The following is a 10,481-nucleotide window of genomic DNA, read 5'->3' as shown; positions in this document are numbered from 1 at the left end:
AGCAGTGGAACTGCTCGGATTATGGCCAGTGATTGCAGTCAGGCTGTTGTCCTACATACCGAACTCTTCCCCCGAGAGATCACTTCTTGGTCACATTGCAAGCGCTCACACCGAGTCAGCTGAAGCTATTGGATGGATCCCAGTTCTACCAAATAAAACGTTGTGAAAGGAGGCGTCACAACCCTCCCACCATCACCAACACAGTGGAACACAAATATCCAACCCCTGTCATCATGTCGCTGAATAACACCTTGACATCATCTGTCGGCCCATCTAATTTTGGTGGTACTTCCTCCCAGCCTGGTTGGAGAAAGTGAGCTCTGCAGATCAGAGTCGAGAGTGTGGTGCTGGAAAAGCACAGCAGGTCAGGCAGCATCCTTCCCCTCCGCCCCCAACCCCCCTCCCATTTATCTCTCAGCCTCCCCGGCCCACAAGCCTCATTCCTGATGAAGGGCTCATGCCTTGAAATGTCGAGTCTCCTGCTCCTCAGATGCTGCCTGACCCGCTGGGCTTTTCCAGCGCCACACTCCCGACTTTAGTCAGACTGTCTACCAACACCGACCTGAGGGAAAGAAGTGAGACAGCCCTCAAAATCCTAATGAAGCCTTCCCTAACCCAACATTCAACCTAATCCCACCCCCAGCCACCTTCTTCACTAAAGTCTCTCTGTGATCCTCTTCCTGAAGGAAAATGGACTGGGAAAATTTTTAGTTTGCTGGCATTTCCGTAATCTGTCTGGAGTTATATCCAGAAGTGTGAGTGATTCTCCCTCTCTCATTTCTGTTTTTGTTTCCCACTTGGGGCTGATGTATGGATATGATTTACTGGTTCGGTCCCAGAGATGAGGGACTTCCTTTAATGTGGAGGAACTGCAGCCAGTAAGATAGTTTCCCTTGTTAATAAGGCAACGCCATTTCCAATAGCAGGAGGGTGAGGAACTAGAGGGACGCGTTGTCAGAGTCGGGATAAGAACTAGGAAGAGAGAAGAGGAAGTGTTCTGATATAGTGAGTGGTTGTGATTGGGAATGTGCCTAAAGGGCAGTGGAAGCAGATTCAGTCAAAACTTTCAAAAAGGGGATTTCGTAGAAGCATTTGAAAGGGAGAAATTTACAGATCAATGGGACAAGAGCAGGGGAGAGTTGGGTTAATTAGAGTACACTAAGAGCCAGCACAGGCATGGTAGGCCAAATGGCCTCTCCTGTTCTGGCTAGTTCTATACATTCAAATAGTTCCTTCCCTGACTCAGCCTGTGTCCTTCCACTCCCACTGACTGTGTCCCCTTGTTCCCTCAGCTCAGAGTCGGGCTGCCTGTCCACCTGTGAACGGATCCTTGGGTCAGTCAGTCTCCTTACCTCTGGAGATCCCACACAGATCGACGGCTGTCCAGGTACAATCGTCACATGACACCAAAATGGCAAGATGCTCAAGTGGGAATGTGAAATATCTTGGCACGAAGGAGTTCAAGAAAAGGAGTCTCCTAATCAATGAATTTCGGACAGAGAGGACGCTGGAGTGTATGAAGTGATTGTAACAAGAGAGTTAGGAATTAAACTTCAGAGACAGTTCAACTAGCCATGTACGGTGAGTGAGCTTTTATTTGACAAGCCATTAACTACAAGATAGGTATAGAAGGAGGCCATTCAGCCCTCTCATACATGTTCCACCATTCAATAGGATTATGGCAGACATGGCCTGTCCTCAGGTATGGGGCAGCACGGTGGCTCGGTGGTTAGCACTGTTGCCTTACACCACCTGGGTCCCAGGTTCGATTCCAGCCTCAGGTGACTGTCAGTGTGGAGTTTGCATATTCTCCCCATGTCTGTGTGGGTATGCTCCGGTTTCCTCCCACAGTCCAAAGATGTGCAGATCAGGTGAATTGGCCATGCTAGATTGTCCATAGTATGAGGTGTATTAGTCAGAGGGAAATGGGTCTAGGTGGGTGACTTGTTGGGTGGACATGTTGGGCCGCAGGGCCTGTTCCCACACTGTAGGGAATCTAATCATATCCCTTGATTCCATTTGAACTATTGCCACATGCACCAAGACACATTGGAAAGCTTTGCCTTGAGAGCAAGTCTTGTGCCCAGAAATGCTACTGCTCTCAATCTTGAATGCACCCATCAACTGAGAATCCTCAGCTGTTTGGGGCAGAGATTTAGACCTTGTGAACAAAGAACTTTCTCCTCATCACAGTCTGAAACAGTCAACCTCATATCGTCAGGCTGTGACCCTGGCTCTCCCTACTCTCCAATCAGGGGAAACAGCCTCTCAGCATTGATCTTGTTGGACACTAAGAATTTTAAACATCTTGTATTGCCCAGTCGTTGCTCCCACGTAAATAAATGATTGAGTGGAATGGCCTCCTTCTGCACAGTAGCTAGATGGTTATCACTCCAAGTCTCGTATAGAGTTAGAGAATCTGGTCATGTTAATGAAAGTGGATGAAAGAGCCTCTGACGTTTTCAAGTGGTTGAAGTTTGAAGTCATGGTTTTTCTTCACCGTCCTTAATACACCGTACAGGAACTGGGGACCTTTACATTGAAACAATCACATTGCCTGAATTATCTTTTCCCCTCCTAATGAAGAGGTTGCCAGTGATGATTTCATCTACAGGAACTTTTACTTTGGTAAGATTCGGAATCTTTCATTATCAATCTAAATCAATTGTAATTAGTTAAGTTACAGTTATACAAACAACAAAGTGCACACAGAATACCAAATACAACAAAGATAGCCTTCACTGTCAGAGTTGCTGGGCAGACCATGACGCCTGTACATCCCAACTTCAGCCGTACAGTTCTGCGGAGCTTGGATCTTCCTCAGGCTGAATTCCAGCATCTTTTCCTGAAGGAATGAGCAGATTCTCTGCAGGAACCAGCTTCTGCATAAACAAGGTCTCACCCATGCAACCATTGAGTTAAAGTTCTGTCTGGTGTGGTGGTGTGGACCGAGCACAAATGCTTTGACTTAGAATGTCATGGGTGATTCGAGCCATCCAACTGCTCCGAAGTAGGACAAGCACGTCAACAAGAGCATTCGCTGTTTGTGAATCAAGGTGTCTCACTAAAGCTTGGTCATCGCCTCTCCACTCCGGCTGTTCTGTTTCTTCTTACCTGGCTGTCCTTCACATTGCAATGAAGGGGCTTCAAATTTGATATACCTTTGAGGACTTGCGTTCAAAGGATTGTGCAGACGACTAGTTTTTTTTACTTAAAGGCGGGTTTAAAAGATATTGGAATTTATTTTCAAGGCTTCTTGGAAATCATGTGATTTGTGATTATTCGAGTTGTGGAGATATAGAGCACATATAACAGACCCTTCAGTCCTAACTTAATCTAGTCTCATCTGCCAGCATTTGGTCCATATCCCTCTCAACCCTTCCTATTCATATACCTATGTTGTCATTGTACTAGCCTCCAACACTTCCTCTGGCAGCTCATTCCACACACGCACCACCCTCTGTGTGAAAACGTTGCCCCTTAGGTCTCTTTTATAACTTTCCCCTCTCACCCTAAACCTATGCCATTTAGTTTTGGACTCCCTCACTCTGGGGAAAAGTCCTTATGTATTCACCCTATCCATTGCCCCTCATGATTTTTGTAAACCTCTGTAAGGTCACCCCTCAGCCTCCAACACTCCAGGAAAAATAGCTCAGCCCGTTCAGCCTCTCCCTATAGCTCAAACACTCCAACATCCTTGTAAATCTTTTCTGAACCATTTCGAGTTTCCCAACATCCTTCCCATTGCAGGGAGACCAGAATTGTACACAGTATTCCAAAAGTGGCCCAACCAGTAGTCACAACATGACCTCCGAACTCCTATACTCAAATGCACTGACCATAGAGGCAAGCATACCAAATGCCTTCTTCACTATCCTGTCTACCTGCGACTCTACTTTCAAGAAACTATGAGCCTGCACTTCAAGGTCTCTTTGTTCAGCAACATTCCCTGGTACCTTCCCATTAAGTGTATAAGTCCTGCTCTGATTTGCCTTACAAAAATGCAGCACCTCACATTTATCTAAATTAAATACCCAGCTGCCACTCCTCAGTTTGTTGGCCCATCTAATGAAGGGCTCTTTGTAATCTGAGGGAACCCTCTTTGCTGTCCACTACACCTCCAATTTTGGTGTCATCTGCAAACTTACTGACTGTACCTCTTATGCTCGCATCCAAATCATTTATATAAATGATGAAAAGCAGTGGACCCAGCATCGATCGTTGTGGCACTACACTGGTCACAGGCCTCCAGTCTAAAAAGCAACCATCCACCGTCACCCTCTGTCTTTTACCTTTGAGCCAGTTCTTTAGTCAAATGTCTAGTTCTGCCTGTATTCCATACGATCTAACCTTGTTAACCAGTCTACCATGAGGAATCTTGTCAAACACCTTACTGAAATCAATATAGATCATATCCACCACTCTGCCCTCATCAATTCTTTTTTTTAACTTCTTCAAAAAACCCAATCAAGTTTGTGAGGCACGTTTTCCCAAGTACAAAGCCATGTTGACTATTCATAATCACTCCTTGCCTTTCCAAATAAATGTAAATCCTGTCCCTCAGGATTCCATCCAACAATCTGCCCACCACCGATGCCTATATGTCAACAGATTGCTCACTGGTCTATCGCTTTTCCTTGCCACCTTTCTTACACAGTGACACCACCTTAGCCAATCTCCAGTCTTCCGGCACCTCACCTGTAGCTATCGATGATCCAAATATCTCAGCAAGGGGCCCAGCGATCACTTCCCTAGCTTCCCACAGAGTCTCGGGTACACCTGATCAGGTCCTGGGATTTATTCACCTTTGTTAATATGGACAGTCTTCAAGATATTTATTTCACTATTTTCAATATTCTTCTTCACAGCAAACCCTGATGCGAAGTGCTCGTTTAATACCTCTCCCATCTCTTGCAGTTCCACACATAGGCTGCCTTGCTGATCTTTATGGGGGCCTATTCTCTCCCGAGTTACTCTTTTGTTCTTCATGTATTTGTAGAATCCCTTTGGCTTCTCCTGAACCCCACTTGCCAAAGCTATCTCATGTACCCTTTTTGCTCTTCTGAATTCCCTCTGAAGTATACTGTTCTGGAGATGCGCTCAATCTCTGCTGTCTAAAACTGACATATACAGTACGTTCTTCTTAGTTTTGACCCAAACCTCACCTTCTCTTGGTCAGAAGTCATACGACATCAGGTCATAGTCCAACAGGTTTGTTTGAAATAACAAGCTTTCTGAGTTCTGCTTCTTCATCAGATGACGTGGTAATGGACCTCAAATCATTCGATCATAATCAGTTCAAATAGACTAAATCCAGGAGATTGGTTTGAATCTCTGGCAGCAAATAATACGAAATCCAATTCTGTGGGTATTTAGATATATGCTGTCAGCATGGTTTTGAAAGTCTGATGCTCCCTGTGATTGTAGATGATACACATTTGACTTCCAGAATCAAGATCCGAGTGGTGCTGGAAAAGCACAGCAGGTCAGGCAGCATCCGAGGGGCAGGAAAATCGACAGTTCAAGTGAAAGCCCTCAGTACCCACTTCCGCCACATTTGACCTCCAAACAAAGTGGTGGATGCTGGTCAAGTTTCAGATTGAAAAGGTATCTGGAGGGGTATATGAATAGGAAGGGTATAAGGGACATGGGCCAAATGCTGGCATATGGGAACAGATCTATTTGAGAAGGACGAGTTGGACTAAGGGGTCTGTTTCTATGCTGTACTCCTCTATGGCTCTGCATCCCTTTAAGTGGGATCAGAGCAATGTGCAATGTGTGTTCAGTATTCCTGACGGATCTCCACTGGCATTGTTTCTCATCAGTGTGACAGTGAGGGTCGGAAACAAACAGAAGTCTTAACTTAAATGTTAATGACAGATAAGCTATTGTATCACTCCTGTTAACTGTGATACTGAGGGTTAAATACAATTAGGAACCTTACAGACCACAGTATGTTCTTAGCATTACTTACAGACCTCCCATGGTATTGCTGATGGCTCCGGTGATGATGAGTGTGAGACAGGAGAAGTTGCTTTACTCTGTGCTTTGTGTTATAGTTAACACTGACAGATCACGTGGCCTTGCTCGTGCTGAGTTTGATGATGAGGGTCAATGGGAGAAGGAGCTTTAACACTGTGCTTTGCTCCTGGTTTGTGTGATGATGGTCAATGGGAGAAGGCGCATTATACAGTGTGGTGTCTTATAGATATCACTGACAGCTCTCAGGTGGCATTGCTCCTGGGTAGTGTGACGGTGGGGGTCAGATAGGAGAAGGTGCTTTATACTTTCCTGTGTGTTATAGGTCTCACTAACAGGACTCACGGTAACATTGCTCCTGGTTAGTGTGATGGTGGGGGTCAGATAGGAGACGGTGCTGTATACTTTCCTGTGTGTTATAGGTCTCACTAACAGGTCTCACGGTGACATTGCTCCTGGGTAGTGTGACGGTGGGGGTCAGATAGGAGACGGTGCTTTATACTTTCCTGTGTGTTATAGGTCTCACTAACAGGTCTCATGGTGACATTGCTCCTGGTTAGTGTGACGGTGGGGGGTCAGATAGGAGACGGTGCTGTATACTTTCCTGTGTGTTATAGGTCTCACTAACAGGACTCACGGTGACATTGCTCCTGGTTAGTGTGACGGTGGGGGTCAGATAGGAGACGGTGCTGTATACTTTCCTGTGTGTTATAGGTCTCACTAACAGGTCTCACGGTGACATTGCTCCTGGTTAGTGTGACGGTGGGGGGTCAGATAGGAGACGGTGCTGTATACTTTCCTGTGTGTTATAGGTCTCACTAACAGGTCTCACGGTGACATTGCTCCTGGTTAGTGTGATGGTGGGGGGTCAGATAGGAGACGGTGCTGTATACTTTCCTGTGTGTTATAGGTCTCACTAACAGGACTCACGGTGACATTGCTCCTGGTTAGTGTGACGGTGGGGGGTCAGATAGGAGAAGGTGCTGTATACTTTCCTGTGTGTTATAGGTCTCACTAACAGGTCTCACGGTAACATTGCTCCTGGTTAGTGTGACGGTGGGGGGTCAGATAGGAGACGGTGCTTTATACTTTCCTGTGTGTTATAGGTCTCACTAACAGGACTCACAGTGACATTGCTCCTGGTTAGTGTGATGGTGGGGGTCAGATATGAGACGGTGCTTTATACTTTCCTGTGTGTTATAGGTCTCACTAACAGGTCTCACGGTGACATTGCTCCTGGTTAGTGTGACGGTGGGGGTCAGATAGGAGACGGTGCTGTATACTTTCCTGTGTGTTATCGGTCTCACTAACAGGTCTCACGGTGACATTGCTCCTGGTTAGTGTGACGGTGGAGGGTCAGATAGGAGAAGGTGCTGTATACTTTCCTGTGTGTTATAGGTCTCACTAACAGGTCTCACGGTGACATTGCTCCTGGTTAGTGTGACGGTGGGGGTCAGATAGGAGACGGTGCTGTATACTTTCCTGTGTGTTATAGGTCTCACTAACAGGACTCACGGTAACATTGCTCCTGGTTAGTGTGATGGTGGGGGTCAGATAGGAGACGGTGCTGTATACTTTCCTGTGTGTTATAGGTCTCACTAACAGGTCTCACAGTGACATTGCTCCTGGTTAGTGTGATGGTGGGGGTCAGATAGGAGACGGTGCTGTATACTTTCCTGTGTGTTATAGGTCTCACTAACAGGTCTCACGGTGACATTGCTCCTGGTTAGTGTGACGGTGGGGGGTCAGATAGGAGACGGTGCTGTATACTTTCCTGTGTGTTATAGGTCTCACTAACAGGTCTCACGGTGACATTGCTCCTGGTTAGTGTGATGGTGGGGGTCAGATAGGAGACGGTGCTGTATACTTTCCTGTGTGTTATCGGTCTCACTAACAGGTCTCACGGTGACATTGCTCCTGGTTAGTGTGACGGTGGGGGTCAGATAGGAGACGGTGCTGTATACTTTCCTGTGTGTTATAGGTCTCACTAACAGGACTCACGGTGACATTGCTCCTGGTTAGTGTGACGGTGGGGGGTCAGATAGGAGACGGTGCTGTATACTTTCCTGTGTGTTATAGGTCTCACTAACAGGTCTCACGGTGACATTGCTCCTGGTTAGTGTGACGGTGGGGGTCAGATAGGAGACGGTGCTGTATACTTTCCTGTGTGTTATCGGTCTCACTAACAGGTCTCACGGTGACATTGCTCCTGGTTAGTGTGACGGTGGGGGGTCAGATAGGAGACGGTGCTGTATACTTTCCTGTGTGTTATAGGTCTCACTAACAGGTCTCACGGTGACATTGCTCCTGGTTAGTGTGACGGTGGGGGTCAGATAGGAGACGGTGCTGTATACTTTCCTGTGTGTTATAGGTCTCACTAACAGGTCTCACGGTGACATTGCTCCTGGTTAGTGTGACGGTGGGGGTCAGATAGGAGACGGTGCTGTATACTTTCCTGTGTGTTATAGGTCTCACTAACAGGTCTCACGGTGACATTGCTCCTGGTTAGTGTGACGGTGGGGGTCAGATAGGAGACGGTGCTGTATACTTTCCTGTGTGTTATAGGTCTCACTAACAGGTCTCACGGTGACATTGCTCCTGGTTAGTGTGATGGTGGGGGTCAGATAGGAGACGGTGCTGTATACTTTCCTGTGTGTTATAGGTCTCACTAACAGGACTCACGGTGACATTGCTCCTGGTTAGTGTGACGGTGGGGGGTCAGATAGGAGACGGTGCTGTATACTTTCCTGTGTGTTATAGGTCTCACTAACAGGTCTCACGGTGACATTGCTCCTGGTTAGTGTGACGGTGGGGGGTCAGATAGGAGACGGTGCTGTATACTTTCCTGTGTGTTATAGGTCTCACTAACAGGTCTCACGGTGACATTGCTCCTGGTTAGTGTGACGGTGGGGGTCAGATAGGAGACGGTGCTGTATACTTTCCTGTGTGTTATAGGTCTCACTAACAGGTCTCACGGTGACATTGCTCCTGGTTAGTGTGATGGTGGGGGGTCAGATAGGAGACGGTGCTGTATACTTTCCTGTGTGTTATCGGTCTCACTAACAGGTCTCACAGTGACATTGCTCCTGGTTAGTGTGATGGTGGGGGTCAGATAGGAGACGGTGCTTTATACTTTCCTGTGTGTTATCGGTCTCACTAACAGGACTCACGGTGACATTGCTCCTGGTTAGTGTGATGGTGGGGGTCAGATAGGAGACGGTGCTGTATACTTTCCTGTGTGTTATAGGTCTCACTAACAGGACTCACGGTGACATTGCTCCTGGTTAGTGTGACGGTGGGGGTCAGATAGGAGACGGTGCTGTATACTTTCCTGTGTGTTATAGGTCTCACTAACAGGTCTCACGGTGACATTGCTCCTGGTTAGTGTGATGGTGGGGGGTCAGATAGGAGACGGTGCTGTATACTTTCCTGTGTGTTATCGGTCTCACTAACAGGTCTCACAGTGACATTGCTCCTGGTTAGTGTGATGGTGGGGGTCAGATAGGAGACGGTGCTTTATACTTTCCTGTGTGTTATCGGTCTCACTAACAGGACTCACGGTGACATTGCTCCTGGTTAGTGTGATGGTGGGGGTCAGATAGGAGACGGTGCTGTATACTTTCCTGTGTGTTATAGGTCTCACTAACAGGACTCACGGTGACATTGCTCCTGGTTAGTGTGATGGTGGGGGTCAGATAGGAGACGGTGCTGTATACTTTCCTGTGTGTTATCGGTCTCACTAACAGGACTCACGGTGACATTGCTCCTGGTTAGTGTGATGGTGGGGGTCAGATAGGAGACGGTGCTGTATACTTTCCTGTGTGTTATCGGTCTCACTAACAGGTCTCACAGTGACATTGCTCCTGGTTAGTGTGATGGTGGGGGTCAGATAGGAGACGGTGCTGTATACTTTCCTGTGTGTTATAGGTCTCACTAACAGGTCTCACAGTGACATTGCTCCTGGTTAGTGTGACGGTGGGGGGTCAGATAGGAGACGGTGCTGTATACTTTCCTGTGTGTTATAGGTCTCACTAACAGGACTCACAGTGACATTGCTCCTGGTTAGTGTGACGGTGGGGGGTCAGATAGGAGACGGTGCTGTATACTTTCCTGTGTGTTATACGTCTCACTAACAGGTCTCACAGTGACATTGCTCCTGGTTAGTGTGACGGTGGGGGTCAGATAGGAGAAGGTGCTTTCCCTTTTTCAATGTGTTCCGTGTCTCACGGAGCATTGCTGAAGGTTACTGTCACATTCATTTCACTCCCGTCTACACAAGACACTGGGACAGAATCTAAGAGCTATTTTCTAGTTTTACAAACGTTGCTGTGTAGAACAGTACACAAATGAACACACAGCCTTGATCCTTCTCAATTACAGTGCAGACATGAGGAATGAAATAACCTGCTCCTGCATCAATTCCTTCTGTTGTCTGCAGTTTTTGTAAAGATGTAAATATAGAAATAAAGCAGTATACATTTGTCTTTCTGTCTGTCTTAAGC

General features: G+C 47.0%; 1 protein-coding gene across 1 annotated transcript in view; it reads right to left on the bottom strand.

Annotated features, from left to right (window-relative positions):
* Nucleotides 1-10,274: 10,274 nt before the first annotated feature.
* The window catches only part of LOC132814588 (SLAM family member 5-like), a 50,833-nt gene continuing 50,626 nt past the window's right edge, over nucleotides 10,275-10,481 (bottom strand). The window contains exon 6 of the mRNA XM_060823528.1: nucleotides 10,275-10,481. This exon is cut by the window's right edge and continues 811 nt beyond it. The gene's annotated coding sequence lies outside the window, so the exon portion shown is untranslated.

This window comes from Hemiscyllium ocellatum, unplaced genomic scaffold, assembly GCF_020745735.1.
Source record: "Hemiscyllium ocellatum isolate sHemOce1 unplaced genomic scaffold, sHemOce1.pat.X.cur. scaffold_861_pat_ctg1, whole genome shotgun sequence".
NCBI lineage: Eukaryota > Metazoa > Chordata > Chondrichthyes > Orectolobiformes > Hemiscylliidae > Hemiscyllium > Hemiscyllium ocellatum.
This window is presented reverse-complemented; position numbering and strand designations above follow the sequence as displayed.